This window comes from Callorhinus ursinus, unplaced genomic scaffold (assembly GCF_003265705.2).
Source record: "Callorhinus ursinus isolate GAN/ISIS: 27379988/994484 unplaced genomic scaffold, GSC_fseal_2.0 scaffold21, whole genome shotgun sequence".
Lineage (NCBI taxonomy): Eukaryota > Metazoa > Chordata > Mammalia > Carnivora > Otariidae > Callorhinus > Callorhinus ursinus.
Genome location: NW_027397083.1, coordinates 11,035,489 through 11,063,054, shown reverse-complemented (window position 1 = coordinate 11,063,054; position 27,566 = coordinate 11,035,489). Strand labels below are relative to the sequence as shown.

The window sequence follows — 27,566 nt, the reverse complement described above, 5'->3', positions numbered from 1 at the left end:
GGAGGACTTGAGGGGTAAGGTTGGTCAATGTGGAATCTTCATTTAGCCTGGTAAACTTCTTCCTCTTGGAAGCCTGCCACTGTGTAAGAAGTATGACTACCTGTAGTGTTAGCCCTGACAGTTGGTTTTTCTTTTTTATAAGGCAAGTGACTGACTTAAGATTTGATTGCAGATGTATCCGCTTGAAAAAGGTATCCACTTCAAAGGCAATCTCTAATAAGCTAATTGGCAGCTACAGACAACATATAACCATCCTCAGGATGCAAGATGAAGAGCCAGGCCATGCCTCACCTCCAGGTTCCTTTGTTTTAGAGATCCTGGTTTACCATAACTGAACATTTAGACTACTTGTGTTTTTCTTTTTCGCCACTTTGAATTCCTGCTCTTATGTTATAATTCACCAACAAAGAGCAAGACTGTAAAACCCTAGGCCCCCACCCTCAATCCCAATAAAATCAGAATGCCAGGCCCTGGCCTTCATTCTCTGTCTCTGTCTGTCTGTCTGTCTCTCTCTCTTTCCCCAGTGACCTCACTGTGTGGCCCTTTGTGTGCTGTGTCATTTTTAGGACTTGTAAGTAATAAACTTTTTTCCCCCAAAGTTTCCTGATGGTTATTGCTGACGCTGTGTTATAATCATAGTGAGAACAACAAGGGCTGGTCCAGCCATAACACTGGTTATCTATAGGCTGAGACCAACACAAAACACTACCCTGGAATCATTTTGCTCTGAGAAACCCAAGCCACATACATAAGATGAGATTCCCGTGTGGCGATAAAGAGCAACCAAAGAAAGTCAATGTGTCAGCTGTGAGAATGAAGGGACCATTCAGTTAAGACCAGTTGAGCCTTTAGATAACCATAGCCATAGATCTTTTCCCATTGCACCTGCATGTAAAATCCAGAGAGAACTATCCAGCTGAGTCCAGTCAAACCAAAGAATTGTAAAAACTGATACTAAATTTTTGTCTTCAGCCACCAAGTTTTGGGTAATTTGTTATGCAGCAAGATATAATTGCAATAGTGTCCAATATGTATGCAAATTATTTTGTATATGGGATATTATTATTACTCCTAGGTACACTTTATAATTTTGAGATGGCTATCTTTACCGAATTGAAAATACACTAGTAATTTTTCTCAAAATTTTAATTTTCTTGTCATTAACTATAATTTTTCATCCTTCCCTATACTTTTTAGTATCCTTCATTACAAGTGATTAAAATTAAACAAAATATGCATTTTGAAGTGTTCCAAACAATGAACAAAAACAAAAAATGAAATTAAGTTACGCAACATGCATTAGTTTGCTAGGGCTGCCATAACAAAATGCATACATTGAGGGATTTAAACAAAAATATAGGAGGACCCTGGGCTTGTCTGCCCTCAAACATAATTAGATAACTATCAAATAATTCTATATACCCTAGAAATCTACCTGAAGACTGACAGAATAAACTGCAAAACTAAAGGAAGAAAAGAAATGATATTGAAAAGGGTAGTAAGTGTGGAGACGTTCTTTAGGGGAAAAATGGATAACAGGTGCTGCAGAGGGGAGGGACCCCTGGTCGCAGAGAAAGATGAGAAAGAGAGGAGCACACAGGGGAATGCACAAGGAAACGTTTCCCCAAAACCACTGGCTGGGAAAATGAGAGGAGCTGATTGTTGTGAGTTCTTGCAACAAGCAGGACCTGGAGTTTTAAAGGTCACAGACTTGGCTGCACTAGAGCCCTGATGGCATGGCCCTACTTCTGGAAGGAAGGCAGGCAAACAACCTAGGGGAGACTGTGTGGAAATAGCTATCTGAAGAACCCCTGGGGCACAGAGGAGCGAGATTATTTGCTATTCTAGGAGCACTTCTCTGAGAGGCAACATACATGGAGACACCTCTCTGGGGAATAAAGAATTGGCCAGTGCCAGTTCCCTCCCCCTTCTCCAGTATAAACACAGAACCACCAGCTGGAAGCAGTACAGGGGTCACAATGGCTGCCTAACCTGCTTATGCCAAGTCCCATAGCCCTGTGCTCTGGCAGGACTTCCCCTCAGTTAGGCTTGCCTTAATCCCAGTGCAGTGGGCCCTTTCCCCAGAAGACCAGCACAAACCCCCACCCATGCCACATCTCCCGACAAGAGAGTTCTGTGGAGCAAATGCTGAATAGGAAAAATCTGCAGCCAAAAATACTCTAGCCAGCAAGGCTATCATTCAGAATAGAAGGAGAGAGGAAGAGTTTCCCAGACAAACAAAAATGAAAGGAGCTTGTGACCACTACACCTGCCCTGTAAGAAATATTAAAAGTGTGTCTTTGAGTGCAAAGGAGAGACCAAAACCAACAAAGACAAGAAAGGATCAGAGAAAATCTCCAGAAATGACAAAACAAGTAATAAAATGGCACTAAATACAGATCTATCAATAATAACTCTGAATGTAAATGGACTAAATGCTCCAATCAAAAGATGTAGGGTGTCAGAATGGATACAGAATGGATACAAGCAAGACCCACCTATGTGCTGCCTATAACAGACTCACTTTAGACCTAAAGACACCTGCAGATTGAAAGTAAGGGGGTGGAGAAACATTTATCATGCAAATGTATGTCAAAAGAAAGCCAGAATAGTAATTCTTATATTGACAAACTAGACTTTAAAACAAAGACTGTAACAAGAGATGAAGAAGGGCACTATATCATAATAAAGGGGACAATCCAAGAATAAGATCTAATAATTATAAATATTTATGCATCCAGCATGGAAGCACACAAATATATAAAACAATTAATGACAAACATAAAGGAATTAATTGATAATAATACAATAATAGTAGGGGACTTTAACGCTTCACTTACATCAGTGGGTAGATCATCTAAACAGAAAACCAACATGGAAGCAATGACTTTGAATGGCAAACTGGACCAGACGGACTGAAGACCTATTCAGAACATTTCATCCTAAAGCAGCAGAATACACATTCTTTTCAAGAACACATGGGACATTCTCCAGAATACATCACATATTAAGTCTTGACAAATCAGGCCTCAACAAGTACAAAAAGATTGAGATCATACCATGCATATTTTCTGACCACAATGCTATGAAACGAAGTCTACCACAAGAAAAAATTTGGAAAGACCACAAATACATGGACGTTAAACAACATGCTACTAAACAATGAATGGGTCAACCAGGAAACCAAAGAAGAAATAAAAAAAAAAAATACATGAAAAGAGATAAAAATTAATCCGAAATCTTTGGGATACAACAAAAGCAGTCCTAAAAGGGAAGTATATAGCAATACAGGCCTACCTCAAAAAGTAAAAAAAATATCAAATACACAACTTAAACTTAAAGGAGTTAGAGAACAAAAAACAAATGAAGCCTAAAACAACAGAAGGGAAATAATAAAGTGTAGAGCAGAAATAAATGATACAGAAACTAAAAAAAATGGGCGCCTGGGTGGCTCAATCAGTTTAGCATCAGACTCTTGATTTTGGCTCAGGTCATGATCTCAGGGTCCTGGGATCAAGCCCTGCATCAGGCTCTGCGCTCAGTGGAGAGTCTGCTTGAGCAATCTCTCTTCCTCCCTTTGCCCCTCCCCCTGTTCATATACTCTCTCTCTCTCTAAAATCAAAAAATCTTAAAAAAAAAACAATACAACAAACAAATGAAACTAGGAGCTAGTTCACTGAAAAATTAATAAAATTGATATTCCTTAGTCAGACTTATCAAAACGAAACAAAACAAAACAAAAAACAAAAGAAAGGACTCAAATAAATTAAATCAAAAATGAGAGAGGAAAAATAACAATCAACACCACAGAAATACAAACAATTATAAGAGAATATTATGAAAAACTATATGTCAACAAATAGGGCAACAGGAAGAAATAAAAACTTGAATAGACTGATAACTAGCATAGAAATTGAATCAGTAATAAAAAAAACTCCCACCAAATAAGTCCAGTATCAGATGGCTTCACAGGTGAAATTTACCAAATATTTAATACCTATTTTTCTCAAACTATCCCAAAAAATAAAAAGGAAGGAAAGCTTCCAAACTCATTCTATGAGGCCAGCATACCCTGATACCAAAACCAGATAAAGACTCCAATAAAAAAGAAAACTACAGGGCAACATCCTTGATGAACATTGATGCAAAAGTTTTCAATAAAATACTAGCGCATGGAATCCAATACATGAAAATAATTATTCACCATGATCAAGCGTGATTTATTCCTAGGCTGCAAGTGTGGTTCAGTATTCACAAATCAATGTGATACATCACATCAGTAAGAGAAAGGATAAGAACCATATGATGCTTTCAACAGATGCAAAATCTCATTTGACAAAGTACAACATACATTCATGATAAAGACCCTCAACAAAGGGTTAGAGGGAATAACTCAACATAATAAAGGCCATATATGAAAAACCCACAGTTAATATCATCCTTAATGGGGAAAAACTGAAAGCTTTCTCCCTAAGGTCAGGAACAAGACAAGGATGTCCACTCTCACCACTTTTATTCAACATAGTACTGGAAGTCCTAGCCAAAGCAATCAGAAAACACAAAGAAATAAAAGGCATCCAAATCAGCAGGGAAGAAGTCAAACTTTCATCATTTGCAGATGACATGATACTCTATATAGAAAACCCGAAACACTCCACCAAAAAATTGCGAGAACTGATACACAAATTCTGTAAAGTCACAGGATACAAAATCAATGTACAGAAATCTGTTACACTTCTATACACCAATAATGAAGCAGCAGAAAGAGAAATTAAGGAATCAATCTCATTTACAATTGCACCAAAAGCAATAAGATACCTAGGAATAAACCTAAACAAAGAGGTGAAAGACCTGTAAACTGAAAACTATAAAACACTGATGAAAGAAATTGAAGAGGTCACAAAGAAATGGAAAGACATTCCATGCTCATGGATTCAAAAAACAAACATTATTAAAATGTCTGTATTACTCAAGTGATACACATTTAATGCAATTCCTATCAAAATACCACCAATATTCTTTACAGAGCTGGAAAAAATAATCCTAAAATTTGTATGGGACCACAAAAGACCCCAAATACCCAAAGCAATGCTGGAGACATCATAATTCCAGACTTCAAGTTATATTATAAAACTGTAGTGATCAAGACAGTATGGTACTGGCACAGAAATAGACACACAGATCAATGGAAAAGAAAACCCATAAATGAGCCCACAATTATTTGGGCTTTGACAAAGCAGGAATGACTATCCAATGGAAAAAAAGAGCCTCTTCAACAGATGGCATTAGGAAAACTGGAAGGCAACATATGAAAGAATGAAACTAGACCACTTTCTTACACTATCCACAAAAATAAATTCAAAATGGATGAAAGATCTAAATGTGAGATAGGAAACCATTAAAATCCTAGAGGAGAACATAGGCAGTAACCTTTTTGATATTAGCCCTAGCAAGTTCTTACTAGATATATCTCCTGAAGCAAGGGAAACAAAAGCAAAAATAAACTATTGGGACTTCACCAAACAAACAAACAAACAAAAACTTCTGCCCAGTGAAGGAAACAATCAACAAAACTAAAAGACAACCTTTGAAATGGGAGAACATATTTGTAAACAACCTACCTGATAAAGGGTTAGTATCAAAAATATATAAAAAACTTATGGAACTCAACACCCAAAAAACATATAATTCAATTAAAAATAGAAGACATGAACAGACATTTTTCCAGAAAAGATATACAGATGGCCAACAGATAAATGAAACGATAGTTAATGTCACTCATCATCAGGGAAAAAGAAATCAAAACTACAATGAGATATCACGTCATACCTGTCAAAATGGCGAAAATCAACAACATAAGAAACAACAGGTGTTGGGGAGGATGTGCAAAAAGAGGAACCCTCTGGCACTGTTGATGGGAATTCAAGCTGGTGCAGCCCCTCTGGCAAATAGTATGAAGGTTCCTCAAAATTTTAAAAAAATAGATCCAGCAATTTCCCTACTAGGTATTTACCCAAAGAATACAAAAAATACTAATTCAAAGGGATACATGCACCTTAGTGTTTACAGCAGCATTATCTACAATAGACAAACTACAGGGACACCTCAAATGTCCATCGACTGAGGAATCGATAAAAAAGAGGTGGTGTATACAATGGAATATTACTCAGCCACAAAAAAGAATGAAATCTTGCCATTTTCAATGACATGGCCGGAGTGAGAGAATATTATACTAAGCAAAATAAGCCAGTCAGAGAAAGACAAATACCATATGATTTCACTCATATATGGAAGTTAAGAAATAAAACAAATGAACAAAGGGGGAAAAAGAGAGGGAGAGAGAGGAAAACCCAAGAAACAGACTCTTAGCTATAAGGTAACGCACTGATGGTGACCAGAGAGAAGGTGAGTAAGGGGATGGGAGAAATAGGTGGTGGGGTTTACCGAGGGTACTTGTGATGAGCACTGGGTGTTGCATGAAATGTGGAATCATTATATTGTACACCTGAAACTAATATTAGACTGTATGTTAACTAACTGAAATTTAAATAAAACCTTAAAAACAAAGAAAAAGGAAAAAGAAAAGAAACCATACTGTGTCTAAAAAATAAACAGAATGCATTTCCTCACAATTTTGGAAGCTAACCATTTGAGATCTAGGTGGGGCAGGATTGATTTCTTCTGAGACAATTCTCCTTGGTTTGTATGTAGGTGGCCATCTTTTTCCTGTGTCATCACCTGGTCTCTGTGTGTGCCTGTGTTCTAAACTTTTCTTATAAGGCCATCAGTCATACTGGGTTAGAGCCCAGCCATGTAACCTCATTTTAACTTAATTACCTCTTCAAAGGTTCTATTGCCAAATAAAGCCACATGATGGGGTATTATTGGGAGTTAGGACTTCAACTCCGAATTTTGAGGAACCACAATTCAGCCCATAGGATAATATAATTTGAAGGTGATCATCTTTACTGAGTTGAAAATAATACTATTATTTTCAAACAATGAACATCAGCAACAAAAACATAGTTAAGTTTAACATAACACAAAGGGGTTGAAGCTAACTATTGTTCGGGGTAACTAGGGAAGACGTGACAGGTTTTCAATGGGACAGTCGTGTATTATTCCTGGCCGCTTTAGCTTGCACTAGATTCTCCCTCTAAATTTGCTGCAAAATATAGAAACATAAGAAAACAAAACTTCTCAACCCATATACTAATGTTGAATCCTGGTGTTGTATGGCATGTAGAACACTCTCTTACTAACTGCCCTGGAAGTTTGCAAATTGGCAACAATGCTTTGCAACTACTGTTAAAGAGTGACTGGTCTGTGACTTGCTCTGAGTTTGCACAACATCACTCTTGATACGTTTTATTTTTATTTTTAAGCTTTGCAGCTTCTGTTTTTGATGTTTTTGGGAGCCCAGAAGCCATCTAAATAAGCCTGGAAGAGCCTGCCAGTTGATGTCAGAGAAACCATGTGTAGAGGGGAAGAGCATTCCAAGAAGTGCATCCTAAGCCAACCAATCCATCTAACCTGATGGCTGACCCCAGACTTGATTGAACCCATCCAAGAAACCAACTGGGCAACAGCCCAGCTGAGGCCAGGCCAACTTGCTAACCCACAGAATTGCAATCTAAATAAAGATTATTATTTTTAAGCCACTAAATATTGTTTTGGAGCAAAAGCTGACATAAGTATATTACCAATTAATTAAAAATAAGAAAATATTTATGAGCATATTGAACACTTTCATTTAATAAACAATGGTCTTCTCAGAGGAAATAATGATGATTTTAATTTTTTTTGATAGAGGTATCAAGTTATAGGTGAACAGGTAAATTGAATTTTAATAAAAGATTAGGAAAAATAATTGGACATGTAAATAGAAACTTTTTTAGGGGCCCCTGGGTAGTGCAGTCAGTTGAGCAACTGACTCTTGATTTCAGCTCAGGTCATGATCTCAGGGTCCTGAGATCAAGCCCCATGTCAGGCTCCAAGCTCAGAGAGGAGTCTGCTAAAGTTTCTCTCTCTTTCTCCCTCCATTCCTCCCCACTCTCTCTCCCTCGCAAATAAATAAATAAATCCTTAAAAAAATAGAAACTCTTTTTAGAATTACATTGAGGGGTGACTGGGTGGCTCAGTTGGTTAAGTGTCTGACTTCGACTCGGGTCATGATCCCAGAGTCCTGGGATTGAGCCCCACATCGGGCTCCATGTTCAGGGGGGAGTCTGCTTGTCCCTCTGTCCTTCCCCTCAGCTCATGCTCTCTCTCTCTCAAATAAATAAATAAGATTTTAAAAAACAAAGGAATTACATTGAACCTATGACATCATGTTTTTGAGTGCCCTTGATTCACAGCAAAGGGAACTGTCTATGAGTTGGAACATCAATTGCTCAAAGCCAGAGTCAATTAAAACCTTTGTCCCAGGTCAAGTTTTGTCCCATTTCAAGCCAGGTCCTTAAGCTGTTATTTTGTGTTTTATGCTTTCCATTCTATTATGTTATTTTGAGGACAATATTTCCTATCCACCAAAATGTTTTTAAATACTTTAAACCAATGAGAGTCATGTTGTATAACATACAGAAAGTTTTTAAATGAAAAACATAATTGCAACCAGGTTCATCCTGCAGAACTTAAATTAAATCAAAATTAAATCAAAGATTAAATAGTAGAATGTAAATGTTAAGTGTTTTGAGTCATTATAATGAATATCTTTCAATGGGAGTATTCTTATCCGGTATCAACAGTAACAACTCTTCTGTCTGGGTAAATGGCATTAATTAATTTTTCTTTATGAATAATGTACTTTTTACAGTGGCACCATAGAGTTCAAACAAAATGAGGCATACACTATGTTTTGCTTTCATTGTGACTTACAAGTTAAGAGATTCATTCAAATGAAAAGAAATAAGGAATGGATATAACTCTCCGGGGGTTAAAACGTTCAATGTGATGGTATCCAAACAGCTCTAGTGTTTCTTGAGCAGGAAACAAAAACTCAGATTCTCACCCCAAACTGTGGGTGTCCACAGCACACTTTGTTTGCTTTTGTTGTTCTTTTCCTTTTAAGTTTTGGTGTTTGGTGCTCATCTATCTATCATTTCTTTGAAAAAAATCAGAAAATAGAAACAAAATCCCTATCTCTTCAAATGACCCAACACAGTTCCTTAAGAATGTGCTGTTCTTTACTGTAAGTTACTGTTTAGAAGAATTTCTTTCTTTCTCTCTAAATGTCAAATCTTGGCAGAAGGATAAAGGCAATACTCCTGACAACCACGGTGGAGTAATAATCTGTGTGTTCAGATGTTCTTAACTACAACTGACACTTCCTTATGACTTCACAAGTTGAGTGTGGTGTCAGCTTCACCATCCCACATTAAAGTTCACCTGTGCTGTCCTGTGTATTATATAACCCCACAATGTGTCCCCACACCAGCGTGTTTAACTGAGTTGTTCTTTCCTCCATTCAAGTGGAATGCTGGTTGAAAGACAAAATAGAACTGTTTGCATAAACTAAATAATATGTTAGCCACAATCTTTATTTAGAATTTGTTTTCTCTGTCCAGAAAGACAAATGGCCATTTACTTCTGTATAATATATGGCACATAGTGACAGGGGTAAAGATGCAAACAGGGAGATAGCATCTTTGCTTATATTTTTCTCAATGTATCATTTATTTGTGCCTTATGGGTTCATTAGATGTGTGAGATAGCCTTATTATCCAAAGGTTATGAGAAAAAAAAAATGTAGAGGCCAGCCCCAGTGTCCATCAACTGAGGAACGGATAAAGAAGAAGTGGCATATGTATATGTGTGTAATATTACTCAGCCATAAAAAAGAATGAAATCTTGCCATTTGCAATAACGTGAATGGAGCAAGAGAGTATATCGCTAAGCAAAACAAGTCAGTCAGGGAAAGACAAATACTAAGTGATTTCATTCATATGTGGAATTTAAGAAACCAAACAAATGAACAAAGGAAAGAAAGAGAGAAAAACAAATCAAGAAACAGACCCTTAACTGTAGAGGACACACTGATGGTGACCAGAGGGGTAGTGGGCGGGGAGATGGGAGAAAGAGGTGATGGGGATTCCAGAGCGCACTTGTGATGAGCAGCGGGTATTGTATGGAAGTCTTGAATCTCTATATTGTCCACCTGAAACTAATATTAGACTGTATGTTAACTAACTGGAATTTAAATAAAAAAGAAAATGTAAAGGCACTATGCAGGGGAAAAACAGAAAAGAGAAACACCATGTTTCAGTAGGAAAAAAAAAATGTGTGGAGTGGAAGAAGAATGTCCACTTCCTTATGTGAGCTTAGTAATGCTAAAGGAGAGTGTTGACCACTGACATTCTTCCCTGAAAAACACTGAAAGGGAGAACCAAACAGCAGCAGCAAGTCAGAGTACAGAAGCTTCCTGGTATTTGAAGAGATGCTGATGAGGATTCTAGCTAACTTCCGCATGGGCTAAAATAGAAATTAATGAGGAAACTCATCCAGGAAAATTATTAGCAAAGGAAAGGAAGAATGTTTCCATGGTGTATTTTTAGATATATATAAATAAATGAATTCAAGAAGACTACGTGTCTCTTATGAGTCTGAAATAAACAGATAGCATTACCGCAGTTGAATTTCTTGAATATGTGGATGAAAAACTCTGAAGTATTTTAATACTTTTTCTGCAGTAGTAGATATCCACACTCCTTTTTAATTCTATCAGCATGTTCTATTTACTCTTACAGGTGTAATTTTTCCCCACTTGCAGATATAATTGTCACAGAAGACACAATTAGAGCAAGAAGTTTCCTTTATCAGACAGATTGGGCCAGGAGCATGAGCTTTAAGGTTTGCACTCTAGATTCTGGGTCTAAGTTAGGTGGAATGGTTATCCAAAAGTGGCTAAAAATGGAAAGAATCAGAGGTTGAGTGAATTTGGGAAGGGAGTGCACAAAATCAGACACCAAAAACATCATTCTAATCATTAGGTCCAAATGAGGAAGAAGTGCTAAATATCAAAGGCAAGGTCAAACAGTTGAATTCTAGGCCAATACTTCAAAAAAAAAAAAAATAGAGTGAAGATACAATCAAACCCAACTGTTTTAAACATGGCTAAAGGCTTTCAGGCTCATTTCTTCCATTCCTTTACAATCTATTTTAAGTGTTTAAGCAAGTTTTGTTGTTTTCTTTTGGGGTATTTGTTTTTTGTTGGAATCACTATAGCACAGTCCCATCTGTGTTGAGAAAAACAATTTTTGTTTTTTCTGAGGTGCTGCCTAGAGTTAAACCCACAAAAAGTTAATCACCTTCCACCCCAACCACCTTTGAAGTAGTAAGTCCTTGGTATCCTGCTCTCTATCTCTAGCTGGCTCATGACCTAGGATGGATGACTGCCCTTCTTCCAGGTCACTGCACACCCCTCTCCACCCAACCCCATTTATGGAATTTGTAAGTAACAACACTTGTGACTTTACTTCCTTTCTGTGGATGTATTGAAACTGTGCCTTCAATCAAAAGGACCCCAGGGGTTTTCACTTCTCCAAAGTGGGAGTTCAGCTGCAGAGGAAGCTACCTGCTAACCCCTGTGGATGGCTTGTGCCTACTAAATCAGCTGGTCATCATCCTCATATTTTTTTAAGTTTATTTATTTATTTATTTGAGAGGGAGAGAGAGAGCACAAGTGGAGGGGGAGGGGAGGGAGAGGGAGAAGCACATGCCCCACTGAGCAGGGAGCCCCACACGGGGCTCAATGTCAGGACCCCAGGATCACAACCTGAGCCAAAGGCAGATGTTTAACTGCTTGAGCTACCCAAGTGCCCCCCACCTTTTTAAGATTTTTTTAATACCAATTTTTTTTATTATGTTATGTTAATCACCATACATTACATCATTAGTTTTTGATGTGATGTTCCATGATTTATTGTTTGCATATAACACCCAGTGCTCCATTCAGTATGTTCCCTCTTTAATACCCATCACCAGGCTAACCCATCCCCCCTCCCCTCTAGAACCCTCAGTTTGTTTCTCAGAGTCCATAGTCTCTCATGGTTCATCTCCCCCTCTGATCCTCCCCTTCATTTTTCCCTTCCTACTATCTTTTTTTTTTTAACATATAATGTATTATTCGTTTCAGAAGTACAGGTCTGTGATTCAACAGTCTCACACACACACACATACAAAAAGATTTTTTATTATAACCCTCAAATTCTTAATTCAGTACAGCAGCTCCAGCATCCAAACATACCAGGGCACTAGAATTGTATCCAATATAGACCTACCCGAGGAGCCTTTAACAAAGACAGATACCTGGACCTTACCTCCAGAAATTTTGATTCAGCAGACATAAAATCTGCCTTTTATTTAATAAACTCTTTAAAATCTTTGGTGCCATTTTCCCGTCAACTATACTGAGAACAAAATGGTGTCATGGGTAGAGGTATAAACTTTGAAATCAGATTGCCTTTGAAGTCTAATTTTACCACCTATTAAATGTGCGATTTTGGACCTTTCTAACTCTGATTTTCATTAACTATAAAATAAGTTAAATAATAACTGCTTCATGATTTTAATGGTGAGGTTAGGTGACACACATGTGAGTGGCATGGAATATGGTCTACATTATTTTATAAATAGCTATGAACATAGGTGAATCAACCTTGTTTAACAAAAAAAAAGAGAAAAAGAGGAAATATGTAGGATGTAAATCCTTAATTGCCCTGAATCCATATCCTGAGTTTGCCTGATTCCTTCTCAGTAATCCTTATAGGTGTCATTTATCTTATCCCTCTACCTGTAAGATTTCTTATAAACTGGATTTTAGATCTAAAGTCTTAATTAGATTATGTTCAACATGTTTGGGAACACTGAGAATTTAACTATATAGGGAAAAATATTTTAATCATCTTTCCCATGTGTTTATTAGCAGTAAGCATTATGAAGTATCTATGAATGATTTTATTATAAATCCCACGATCAACAATCACCTCGCCTCCTCCTTCCAGCAAAAACCACTTAGTCTATGATGCAAAACAATAATAATAATAGAATTTGATAATTCTAAGAAAAGATTACAAATTCCACAGAATCATAGAATACTCATCAAACACTCTTTCTTTCCTGCGTTTCCTTGTATTTGAAGTGAAAGGAAAATGAAAATGGTCTTAAGATTCATGGTAAGGGGTTCAACTGACATAAATTCAAGTCTCAGAAAAATTAGTGTAAGCAATTAAGTGGGTATGGAATCTCCTTGCTATCCATATATAAAATGAATTGTTACTTTTGTGTATGTACATTAGCTTGTGTCTACCTAATCATGGGGTTGTGAATGATAATTTCTTAAATTGACATCACCTTTATAATTTTACATTCCCTGGATCTTTAAGTATGGAATCAATTTCCTTAAATATTTGGTCAATTTAGTAGGAAAAGTGACATTAAAAAGAAAGGATTTAAGAATAATTTGAAATCCTGTATAAGAGTGACTTTCAAAGTAATATAAAGGCCCATAGATGGATTTCAAATGCCCTCCTGATAAACCTTCAACTGAATAAATAAACATATCTTTTCCATTTTTACTGGGAAATTATGCATAATTCTCATTCATTCTTCATTTTACAAAGATCTACCTACTGGTGAACTAACCAGTTAATGGTTGCTAAAATATAATATTCTTAAGCTAACATAGTCAATTAAGTGCTTATGATTGTGTGTTTTAAATAATATAAAGTACCACTATATGACTTATGTTATCTTACAACTAATATAAGTTTAATAAAATTAGTAGGTTATTGTTGTTTATATTACATTTTTTACATATAAATATATGAGTTCAAGTTTTCTAAATGTATAGATAGGAAACAATTTATGTATGTTTCTCTCTGAATTATTTTTCTACTGAAACAAGGATATATACGGGATAGATAGGTCTTTTGACTTTGAGAATTGACAGACAGGAATCATGGTATCTTGGGTTTTTTTCTAGACCTGACTGTACATCTATGGGGTAGTGTAAGCCTTGGGGCAAATAGCTTTAATTTCCTCCCATTTTAGGAGTCAATTTTTTCACCTGCAATGTGAGGGGATTGAACTGAATGATCTTTGTTTATTGCAGATGTATATTTCTGTGTCACTACAGATTCATATAAGATGTGTCAGGTGAAAAAAAAATCAAGATAGCTAATTAGATCAGCCTAATGAGAAACAAAATAACATCAGTAATGTGTTGTTTTCACAGTTGTGACATCGTTGCCACAAGCTGCTTCTCCCTTTTAATAAAACTACTTGATTTCAAGTTCTTGTAAAGACAGCAATACTGTGTCTGATTGTAAAAGATATCTCAAGAATAAATCCTGAAAGCTAGTGAACAACTCTGGAGAGGAAACATGTAAGAAAGTACAAATGGAAATATCAAACAAAAACAAAAAAAATTATTAATAGCAACCAAATGTGGCACTTTTCAATTCTCATCAAAATATTATGAACATTAGTAGACATTTTGGCAATGGTTTAATGCCATGCATCTCAAACTGGGGCAACATCCCCAGAAGGAACATTAAATTACAATATGGAGTATCTGCTGGGAACATCAGATTTTCAATGATTCTGTGATGAAATTTTGGACTTCTGTACTCCTAAAATTAAATCAGGAGTTGAAACTGGTCAAGCTTTCTTCTTCTTTTTTTGGGAGAGGGAGGGTATGGTGGGACAGATGTTGTCTGTATATATCATGAGTGATGGCAAATGTTGGTATGTCTATGCCTTTGGGGAACCTATTGGTAGAGCTAATGTCTCATAGAGAAGATAATGTTCCTCAACACATTTCAGAGGCTCCTCTAGCTTGTCACCTTACTAACCTGTGAATTATTAATTTTTTATTACACAAAATCTACTGCTCCTCAGAAACCAGTTTATTTTTTTGCTGAACTAATGCTTGATTGAATATTGGCTTACAAAGATGGGGTTAACTATAGCTGCATCTCCCTCCATCTCCCACTCCTTGATAAAATAAATTAATTTAAGTTCTAGGAGTTAATTTATTTCTTAATTTTGTAATATCCATTTAACCATTTATAGGATAATATGTCTTAAATTCTAATTTCAGTTAGAAACACTGAAAGGCAAAGAAAGAGAAGGGAAAACAGAGAGAGATGGTAGTGCAAGTGTGAAGTCAATTTAAAAGAAAAGAAAACAGTGGCACCTGGGTGGCTCAATCAGTTGAGCATCTGACTCTCAGTTTTGGCTCAGATCATGATCTCAGGGTCCTGAGATTGAACCTTGCTTGGGCTCACTCAGTGGGGAGTCTGCTTGAGACTCTCTTTCTCCCTCTGCCCCTCTCCCTGATCTCTCTCACTTTAAAATAAATAAATCTTAAAACAAAACAAAACAAAAAAAATGACCTGAAACCATTGAATTCTGATAAGCATGGCATTCATTGTCCCTGAGGTTCCACACAGTGATTTGACAATGAAATGTTGGTATCCACCAGATATAAGTCTGTATTGTCTAGTTGTCACTCCAAAAGCTTAGGATATACCTGTTTACTTATTTTAGATATGGATTTTCTATTAGAGAAAATTCAAGTGAGCCTAAATCTTGCCAATTTTTATGATCTCTCCTGCAGTAACATTTAAGAATCATATATTCACATTTTGAATAAAAATTATTAGAATTGTTTACAGCTAAAATGATAATTTTTGGCTAGGGACAAGGCAAAAATATTAAAACCAACATATAAACATTGATCTTTTTTTAATATCACTTTCTGAATTATATATAAGATGAAATTTAAGTCATAGGAGAAAATTTTGTGAATCTTTTGAATTTGAATCTTGTGAATATTTGTGATATGCACAAATATTTTTTGACTCAAGAGGAGGCATATGTGGTTTTAATAAGTTGTACTCATCACAGAACACTAGAACACTATAACTTTTATGTTCATAAAAGTCATTTTGGACAATTGATGGAAAGACTGGATTTAATTTATTTATCTTACATTTGAATGAAATAGAGACATTCATTTTCATTGGTCAAAATGAAGAGATCTATGAAGATATGTTCATTTTCTAGTATTTCATAATAAAATAATTGGTAAAGAATTTTTCAAGTATATGTCAATATTGTATGCTATTTCATCTAGAAAAACACATATAGACCTACACAATGATATACAAAAGTAGTGAGGTAGCAGCTTGAATCAATGGAATTACACAGTTTGAAGATATTTTCAGTCATTCCATTGTTCATAAGTACTTTGTCTCAAAAATCTTTCTTTTTCTATTTTCTCATTGTGCTCAATGGAATGGAAATGATGATAAGGTTATAAAAAAAAAGCAGAAGTTTGTTATAGAGAACAAACAGATGGCTACAAGAGGGGATGTGAGTGGGTAGATGGGTAAATAGGTGAAGGAGATTAACAGTGCACTTACTCTGATGAGCACTGAGCACACTTCCATAAGTGTTGAATCACTATATTGTACACTTGAAATTAGTATAACACTGTATGTTAACTAGACTGGAATTAAAACAAAATTTTAAAAACTAATAATTAAAAAATCGGGGTTTGTGTATTTTTATTTTAGGCTAATCTGTAATAAATAGGAGGCTTGCTTTGTTAACCAAATGTGTACAATGTTTTAGCCGGGAAGACAGACTGAGTTTTTGAGATCAAGTTTCAGTTGTTTATTTTCTTAAGAAAAAAAAGAAAAATCACTGTAGTAGGTAAGCATCTGGATTAGTTAAAAAAACACATACTCATATTAATGATACATACTGGCTTACAGAGTCACTGTAAGATATTTTCCCCCAAGTCTGGATAATCTCGAGCCAAATCAACATGTCAAATCTGTAAATTTTTGGAACTCTACAGAAAAGAATATATATTTTTGAGAGTTGGGTAAAGGGAAAATATTTTATTAAGAGCTCACTGTCAGGCTCTGCAATAGGCATTTGAAATAGAAAGATAAGTAAGATACAACTATTACCAAAGAATAGCTTTCTTCTATTTAATATGAGAAAACACTTTTAAATTAACATATTTGTACAGCAAAATTGAAAAAAAAATTAAATTTTTAGTTTAGTACAATCACTATAATGATAAAAAATAGTTTTATATTCAAGCAAAACAGAGCTGATTGTTACAAGCTTTGTCTGCAGAAATGACTCCATTGAAAGCTTCACAGAAGGAAAACACCCAAAAAACAAAAAATCTTCAAAGAAACAATTATAAGGAGTTGATTTTGAAGGTTCTGTTGAACTTCATGAGGAGGATGCAGAGGAGAATATTTTGCCTAACTGAATCAACAAAGGAATTAAACAGCCAAATAATTTTAGGTAGTGCAAATTACTACTGCTATTGTTATTATTAATTATTATGGACTAGCGTGCTTGGGAGTAGAAGCCAAGTAGACGTTTAGGAATTGAGTCTGAAAAACCAGAAAGGTAGCCTAAGTATCTCTGACATGCCAAGGCAGCTGAATCCTAAATGTGATGGGAAACCACTGACTGGTTGTAAGAAAGGAATAACATAATTAGATTTGCATTTTAGAAAGATGATTTTGTCAGTATTTAAAAGAGTCTAAGGTAGGAGCTTGTTCCAATCATCCAGTTAAGTCCTTCTATGCACTACCTCATTAGCCTTAAAGATGACAATGGGCTTATTTACAACCATCACTATGGCCATAGACTGGTATCATAAAATAATAATAATAATAATCTTAAGTACTCTCTTACATGGTTACACTTTACTCCAATGGCTCATGGAAAAAGATGCATTGCTTGAGTTGCATTTTGACATATAAATCACATGACATCAGCTTAGATGGACTGATTATAAAAAGTGTTTTACAATATTATTAAGAACAAATATTGGGGGTGTGGTATGATAAATGTAATGTGTATCACAGTCTTTTCTTTATTTTTCTGTTTTACAGTCTTGCATGGGAAGTTCAAAGGATCAATATACCACACAGCCCCACCCTACACAATCTTTTCCACCCCATCTGCCAATCCAAACGTTAACTTGTAGAAACAACAATAGAATGGCCCTCTTAGTAGCCAAACTATGGCAGAGGTTTTTCATCAAAACACAAACTATTACTATATAATGCAATAGACATCTGGTATTCAGTCTAGGAAAGCAAAGGTCTGAAAAAGGAGAAGTGAGAACAAATAAGAAGGGGAATTGAGTAAACACAATAAAAGATATTAATTTCAGAATATCAGATTTCAATGTTTCTTTCTAAAAATAAAATCACTGTAAACTAAGTGAGCCTTCAGCCCTGGAGAGAGTTGGTAAAGACTGCACTGAGGCATGGTCTACATAAACAATCCATTTTCAGGTCCTTTGAACCCTGAACTGAGCTTAAAGTTATAACAAATGTTGAAATATTATTTTGTTTGTTTGTTTTTTTGTTTGTTTTTTAGAGAGTGAGAGCATGTGAGTGGCAGGGGGCAGGGAAAGAGGCAGAGAGAATCTGAAGCAGGCTCCACACCCAGTGCAGAGCCCAACACAGGGCTCAATCTCATGACTCTGAGATCATGACCTGAGCTGAAATCAACAGTCAAATGCTTAATGGATGGAGCCACCCAGGCACCCCAACAAATGCTGAAATATTCTTAAGTGGTAGGTGTGGTATGGTTAGAGAGGGCATAAGCTTCCTTGGCCCTACTCTTGGTCACAGCTGCTCCCTATCCCTCCCATTGAAAGCAGATAACCTACATATTTCCAGATGATGGGTGTTTGATTCTATTCCACCCAAGAATTCTGGGACAACATGGGGACAGGGAACTGATAGCTCATATCAAAGCAGGTGTGAGCCAAGAATCGTACTCAAATTACTGACTTTTAATATTTTGGGAATTGCTAAGTATAATAGAAAAAAATCAATGAAAAGACTTGCATTGCAGTTCTAAATCTGGTCTGCTACTTTCTAAATTTATATCTCTGAGAAAGAGGGAGATACTTGTACATCATATTTTTTGTAGCACAAAAAAATATATCTGTAAAACAATTAATGCAGTTGGTTTTAGTTCGAATAATACATTATATTTTAAAAAAAAGAAGAAGAAGATAGCAGGAGGGAAGAATGAAGGGGGGATTTCAGAGGGGGAGACAAACCATGAGAGACTATGGACTTTGAAAAATAAACTGAGGGTTCTAGAGGGGAGGGGGGTGGAGGGATGGGTTAGCCTGGTGATGGGTATTAAAGAGGGCACGTACTGAATGGAGCACTGGGTGTTATATGCAAACAATGAATCATGGAACACTACATCAAAAATTAATGATGTATGGTGATTAACAACATAAAAAAATACAAAAAAAAAGAATTTATCTCTGAATGTATATTTTAGAAACTAAGAATGTGCAAGGATATAATTATAATTAAATGACAGAATTTTTATATCTTTAATATAATGTTGAATCTCAATTTTAAATATTAATTAATATATTTGCTAATTATCATAGTGATTTCATACTGAGCAAAGGTAAATTCTGATATAAAATAGAGAATCCACAATAAAGCACAAAAGCCTTCTAAAAAGCATAACTGAAAATTTTTCAATGCCTCACTGAACTTTGAATTTTCTTCATATTAGTTTCACAATCCATGAAATATTAGGAGCATTAATTAATTCATTCATTTATATACTTCTTCATTCACTCAGTCACTTGCCAAATTCTTCAGTTCACCATGTGCTGTGACCGATACAAAACTGAATAATATGTTTTCTTTGATGAAAAGCACACTGACAATTCTGACAAAAGAAAGCTGATAGCAAAAGAGCAGAGACAAAAAAAATTAAAATTAGGAACAAAACACAAAGAATGTAACAAACTGAGAGTATTTAGTGCAAGGACAAAAAAGGTATTCACATGTCAATACATTGTGAGGGTAAACTTTCATATAAAAATGTGTTCAAACGGTTGTTAGCCTTGCATCAAATTAATATAAATGTGTAAGGGGGTAACATTTAATTAGAATCTACTAGCACAGAATTATGATTCCCAATTTACTGAGTTTCAAAGAGGTTAAATAATTTGGCTAAAGTTTCAAAACTACAAAGGATGGTCAACTACTATGAAAAACCCAACTTTTCTAATTTCAAAGCCTCTATCCCTTGGGCACTATGGCTTTTTTTTTTCTTTTTTTTTAAATTTTTTATTATGTTAATCACCATACATTACATAATTTGTTTTGGTGTAGTGTTCCATGATTCATTGTTTGTTCATAACACCCAGTGCTCCATGCAGAATGGGGCACTATGGCTTTTTAAAAAGGAAACAAGAAATTGTTTGGGTGTTTGTTATTATCAGAAGAATGCACTTATGTAGAACACCTTTCCCTCTGGCACTGCCAGATAAAAAGGCTACCATACTGTTTAATAATATCAATACTAACAAAGATTTTTTAAATGTCTTAAGGTTTTGTTGACTGTTTCTTTTGCTGTGCAAAAGCTCTTTATCTTGATGAAATCCCAATAGTTCATTTTTGCCCTTGTTTCCCTTGCCTTTGGTGATGTTTCTAGGAAGAAGTTGCTGCGGCTGAGGTCCAAGAGGTTGCTGCCTGCGTTCTCCTTTAGGATTTTGATGGACTCCTGTCTCACATTGAGGTCTTTCAACCATTTTGAGTCTATTTTTGTGTGTGGTGTAAGGAAATGGTCCAGTTTCATTCTTCTGCATGTGGCTGTCCAACTTTCCCAACACCATTTGTTTGAAGAGACTGTCTTTTATCCATTGGACGTTCTTTCCTGCTTTGTCGAAGATTAGTTGACCATAGAGTTGAGGGTCCATTTCTGGGCTCTCTATTCTGTTCCATTGATCGATGTGTCTGTTTTTGTGCCAGTACCATACTGTCTTGATGATTACAGCTTTGTAATAGAGCTGGAAGTCTGGAATTATGATGCTACCAGTTTTGCTTTTCTTTTTCAACATTCCTCTGGCTATTCGGGGTCTTTTCTGGTTCCATACAAATTTTAGGATTATTTGTTCCATTTACCTCACTGATATGAGGAATTCTTAATCTCAGGAAACAAACTGAGGGTTGCTGGAGTGGGGGGGGTGGATGGGAGGGATGGGGTGGCTGGGTGATAGACATTGGGGAAGGTATGTGTTATGGTGAGCACTGTGAATTGTGCAAGACTGTTGAATCACAGGTCTGTACCTCTGAAACAAATAATGCAATATATGTTAAGAAAAAAAAAAAAGAAGAAGATAGCAGGAGGGAAGAATGAAGGGGGGGAAATCGGAGGGGGAGACGAACCATGAGAGACGACGGACTCTGAAAAACAAACTGAGGGTTCAAGAGGGGAGGCAGGTAGGAGGACGGGTTAGCCTGGTGATGGGTATTAAAGAGGGCATGTATTGCATGGAGCACTGGGTGTTATGCACAAACAATGAATCATGGAACACTACATCAAAAACTAATGATGTAATGTATGGTGATTAACATAACAATAAGAAATTTAAAAAATAAAAATAAAAAACATTTTCTGTCACAAAAAAAGATAAATAAATAAAATGTCTTAAGGTTTAAAAAAGGGAATGTTTGTCAATGTGAACCCTTCTGCTTCTGTTACATCTATGAGTCCAATGTAAAAGGTTTCACTTAATTGGTCTTCTACTCTGACCTGTGACCTCATTTCCTCTCTCTCACCTTTTAATATTCCCATAATTTTAGATTATGGAAACTTTGCAAAAATAGAGTGAGAGTTCCTACAAACACTTCCCTACATTTGCCCTAATGTTATCATTTATATAACTGCAGTGCAATGATCAAAACTAAGAAGGTAATGTTGGTATAGTACTGCTCCTGTCTAAACTACAGATCTTATTCAAAATTCCCTGGTCTTTCCAATAATTCCTTTGTTGTTTCAGGATCCCACATTGCATTTAATTTTTTTTTAAGATTTTATTTATTTATTTGACACACAGAGAGAGCGAGAGAGAGAGAGAGGGAGAGAGCACAAGCAGGGGGAACGGCAGGCAGAGGGAGAAGCAGGCTTCCTGCATGAGCAGGGAGCCCGATGTGGGGCTCGATCCCAGGACCCTGGGATCATGACCTGAGCCAAAGGCAGACGTTTAACGACTGAGCCACCCAGGTGCCCCTGCATTTAATTTTTATTTCTCTTTAGTCCACTCCAATCTGTGACAATCCCTCAGCTTTCCTTGTATTTCATGAATGATGTTGATGTTTTTGAAGACTCTGGTCAATTATATTGTAGAATTTATTCCACAATTTGTGTTTGTCTGATGTCTTTTTATGATTAGACTGGCATTACACGTTTGAATAAGAATACAAAAGATGTGATGTTTCGTCCTTCTCAATACATCATTATTAGATGTCTTACTACTCATGATGTTAAACTTGATCATTTAGTATCAAGTTTTTGGTATATCAAGGTATTGTTTTCTGGGTTCCTCCACTGAAAGCTTCTATATTCCCTTTTTTATTGATAAATATCTTGGGAATGGGGCACCTGGGTGGCTCAGTCAGTTAAGGGTCTGCCTTCAGCTCAGATCATGATCATGGAATCCTGGGATCGAGCCCCACTTTTGGCTCCCTGCTCAGCAAGGAGTCTGCTTCTCCCTCTCCCTTTGCCCCTCTCCCTTCCCTCCTCCAATTTGTGCTCTCTCTCTCTTTCAAATAAATAAATTCTTTTTTTTAAAGATTTTATTTATTGGGAACTTTCCAGAACGCTCGGTGAGACGCGGAGCAGCGGCCGGCGGCTGCCCGAGCTGCGCCCAGCAACGCGCCCCTTCCCGCTCCCCCACACCGGCCTCGGCCCTCTCACCGGCTGTAGAAAATGGTGAAAGAAACCACTTACTGTGATGTTTTGGGGGTCAAACCCAATGCCACCCAAGAGGAATTGAAAAAGGCCTACAGGAAACTGGCCTTGAAGTACCACCCTGATAAGAATCCAAATGAAGGAGAGAAGTTTAAACAGATTTCTCAAGCTTACGAAGTACTCTCTGACGCAAAGAAAAGGGAATTATATGACAAAGGAGGAGAACAGGCAATTAAAGAAGGTGGAGCTGGTGGTGGTTTTGGCTCCCCCATGGACATCTTTGATATGTTTTTTGGAGGAGGAGGAAGGATGCAGAGAGAAAGGAGAGGTAAAAATGTTGTGCATCAGCTCTCAGTAACCTTAGAAGATTTATATAATGGTGCAACACGAAAACTAGCTCTGCTAAAGAATGTGATTTGCGATAAATGTGAAGGCCGAGGTGGTAAGAAAGGAGCAGTCGAATGTTGTCCCAATTGCCGAGGTACTGGAATGCAAATAAGAATTCATCAGATAGGACCTGGAATGGTTCAGCAAATTCAGTCTGTGTGCATGGAGTGCCAGGGCCATGGGAAACGGATCAGTCCCAAAGACAGATGTAAAAGCTGCAATGGGAGGAAGATAGTTCGAGAGAAGAAGATTCTAGAAGTTCATATTGACAAAGGCATGAAGGACGGCCAGAAGATAACATTCCATGGTGAAGGAGACCAAGAACCAGGACTGGAACCAGGAGATATTATCATTGTTTTAGATCAGAAGGACCACGCTGTTTTTACTCGGGGAGGAGAAGACCTCTTCATGTGTATGGACATACAGCTAGTTGAAGCACTGTGTGGCTTTCAAAAGCCAATATCTACTCTTGACAACCGAACCATCGTCATCACCTCTCACCCAGGTCAAATTGTCAAGCATGGAGATTTCAAGTGTGTGCTAAATGAAGGCATGCCAATTTATCGTAGACCATATGAGAAGGGCCGCCTTATCATTGAATTTAAGGTAAACTTTCCTGAGAATGGCTTTCTCTCTCCTGATAAACTTTCTTTGCTGGAAAAACTCCTACCTGAGAGGAAGGAAGTAGAAGAGACTGATGAAATGGACCAGGTAGAACTGGTGGACTTTGATCCAAATCAGGAAAGACGGCGCCATTACAATGGGGAAGCCTATGAGGATGATGAACATCATCCCAGGGGTGGTGTTCAGTGTCAGACCTCTTAATGGGGCCAGTGAAAAACACTGCTGGCATTTTATATGCAGTAGTGAATGAGTGAAGGACTATAATCATAGCTCACTACTTGCTATTGTTTTTGTTTTAATATTCAACTATAGTAGTGTTTTAAATGAAGAATAAACTCAAATATAAAAGCTCAAAAAAAAAAAGATTTTATTTATTTATTTGACAGAAAAAGACAAAGCAAGAGAAGGAACACAAGCGGGGGGAGTGGGAGAGGGAGAAGCAGGCTTCCCGCGGAGCAGGGAGCCTGATGCGGGGCTCAATCCCAGGACCCTGGGATCATGACCTGAGCCGAAGGCAGATGCCTAATGACTGAGCCACCCAGGTGCCCCAAATAAATTCTTAAAAAAAATAAATATCTTGGGAGAAGATACTTTGAGACTATGCAAATATCCTATTTTCCCTCAAAATCTCCATCTCTTAGCACATGCATGACATTGGACAAGTTACTTAAATTCACTGCCTCAGTTTCTACATATTTAAAATAGAGATAATAATTATCTCTATTACATAGAGTTTTGTAAGTATTAAATAAAGCATCTCATAAAGAGCTTAGAAAAAATATCTAGCATATAGTAAGCATTCTTTTCAATGTCAATGTTGAGAAATCTGAAGGATAAAAATGTTAAAAAATAAAAGAGCACAAAAATTCTGATTGGCCTAGGAATCGTGAGCAGTAGGAATCATGTAGTCTTTGAAAGACTGAAAGAACACTGGAATGGTGGGAAACAGAGCAGAGAGAAAAGCATTCTGAGATGAAGCTGCAGAGTTTGGAAAGGCCTTATAGCAATGCCTTATCCTAAGGCATTATTTTATTCTAAACAAATATAAAAGTTCCTAAGGATGGTCTTTTAACAATTTTTTTAATTTTCTTTAAAGATTTTATTTATTTATTTGATAGAGAGCTCAAGTGTTGACGAGGGGCAGAGGGAGAAGCAGGTTCCCCACTGCGCTGAGAGCCAGACTCAGGGCTCAATCCCAGGACCCTGGGATCATGACCTGAGCCCAATTGAGCCACCTAGGTGCCCCAGCCTTTTAACAATTTTAAAACCAAGCAGTAACATGGTCTGATATTTAGTTTTAAAATAATTCTGTCTGTAATCTGGGTAGTATTTTGGAGGTACAAAAGAAGACCTGGCAAGATCAGTTAGGACATCAAAGTATTGGATATTGGACAGGAATAAATACAATAGAGATAAAGAAATGTAAAACAGAACTAGCCATCTTCCTTTACAATGCATTCCTCTCTGCATTTTTCTCCTTTACAGGAGAGTGCCAGCCACTTGCTGAAACTAGACAACTGGATGCTATGTTAGTATAACTCTTTCTGGATATAGAATGTGAAATGTCCAGTATTTCCCATTTTACCTTCATAGTAATCCCACAACATAATACTTTTATTATATGGATTCTACAAATAAGGAAACTGAAGTTCAAAAAGGTTAAGTCATCCAATACAGTCCAGACCAAACCAATCTAATCAATCACCAAATTTTGTTCATTCTGTTTCCTAAGTATCTTTCTTTTTCTTTTTTTTTTTTTTTTGAGAGAGAGAGAGAGAGTGGGGGAGGGGCAAAGGGAGAGGGAGAGAGAGAATTTTAAGGAAGACTCCATGCCTGCACTGGAGTACTACATGCCTGTAGTACCCTGCAGAGTACTACACAGGGCTTGATGTCACACCCTGAGACCATGACCTGAAACAAAACGAAGAGTCAGTTGCTTAACGAACTAAGCCACCTAGATAAATACTGTTATCCTCAGTATTTCTCAAATAATGTCTCCCTCCCTTCATCTCCATTGCTACTAGCTTGGCTCAGGCTTCCCCAATACATTCTCCAACTTCCTTCTAACATAATTACTTCTAGCATTGCCACTCTCCAGCCCATTCTACATTTGAAACCAGAATGATTACCCTAAAGATCAAATCTAGGCATCTTCCTCCCCTACTTAAAACCCCTTCTTGCTTTTCCATGGCTCACCGGGCAAAGAGCAAACACCCTAGTGCTGATAAATTCACTCATGTCCTCTCCAGCCTCCTCCCCCAGCAACCTCTCTCCCCACTTTTACTTTTATCCACATTCCTCTCACTTTATCATTCTGTGCACCAACCAATTGCAAGAACTTGCAGTTCCTCTGAATGTACCCTACTCCCAGCTGTTGGTATTTGTGCACACCAGTAGCCCTGTTCCTGGTACTTCCTCACCCCATTTCTTCACTTAGGCAAATTGTTTCGTTGGCCCGGGTTTAGTGATGAATTTTCTCCTCTTCTAGGAAAGCTTCAATTTCTCAAAAAACTAAATTTATGCCTCTTAGGTGATCTCATATAGCTTTTATTTACATCTATCACTATGCTTAATACTATATATTCCCTATACATTCTTCTAAGAATCCTATTCGCCTTCCTCTAAATGGTAGCTTCTTCAATAGCAGGGTGGTGTCTATCTTGTTCATCATTGTATTATTAATGTCTTGTACAGTGTACATCCCACAATAGGTGCTAAATATATAACTCTAAATAATTGGTTTCAATTTGACAACTAGGATGGCTGAGTGAGTAAATTAAATAATAAATATATGCACAAAATAATTGCAGTGTTTATTTTTCAATAACAGTATAAATAGCAAATATTAAGGAAATGAAGTTAAGGAAATTTCAGAAATGTTTGTTAATACAATATGGACATCTCTATGTGTATAAATCAATAAGTTGCAAAAACCAATTAAAAACATATTTACCCATCTGAAATAAGATGCGTTTTTCTATTTCTCATTCTAGTCTAGTTCATGAATAGCTATATAATGATGACCACCATTAAAATATGATGCCAGGCTCCAATATTACATAGATCTTCAATTTTTCTTTTATGTTAACAATTAGAGAATGACTTTCTATTAGCTCCTAATTCATGGCTTTCTATTTTTATTGGATTCCCCTTTCTGGAAGCAAGAGCTAGAGTGTAATCAATCATGATTACTGATCTTTAGCCCTAGCATTCCATAATTTGGTTGCTAAAAATGCTTTTATTCCCCTGGAACAGGTAGATTATGAGCGCGTTCCTTGGCTCATTGGCCATGAGCCGGAAGTGGCGTGAACAAGAGGGTAACATGGAGAGACAGTAGGTCTGGCATTAGAAGGGGCAGCATCAGGAGTCTCAGCAGGGGTGACAGCATTTCGAGACACTTCACAAGCATCATGTCATGAGTCCAACCTGTTCAGGTCTCTCCTGCCTAGGGAGGCTGGTTCTTGATTAATATCAAGTCAAGTGTTTTGTCCTTGTAAGGTTTTACTTAGTAAGCCTGAGGGTGAAGATGAGTTTTCCTTTTATCTCTGAATATTTTATCTTTCACTTGTAGACCGAGGGCCTCTTCTCCCACAAGTGAGGTCCAGTATGCTAAATCTCTTTTGATTTAACAGTTGTCTATTAAAAAGGATTAGATGAACAAGATAAATTCAATAAAATTATAGATGAAGATAAAATAATTTATGTTCAGTGTCCATATCTAAGAGTAAAATTGAGTTCCTCTTCTGGAGTGGATTTTCTACATGCAAGGA

General features: G+C 36.8%; 1 pseudogene; it reads left to right on the top strand.

The window, feature by feature from the left end:
* The first annotated feature begins 22,727 nt into the window (after positions 1 to 22,727).
* Positions 22,728 to 24,152, top strand: LOC112829676 (dnaJ homolog subfamily A member 1 pseudogene; annotated as a pseudogene).
* The last annotated feature ends 3,414 nt before the right edge of the window (positions 24,153 to 27,566 follow it).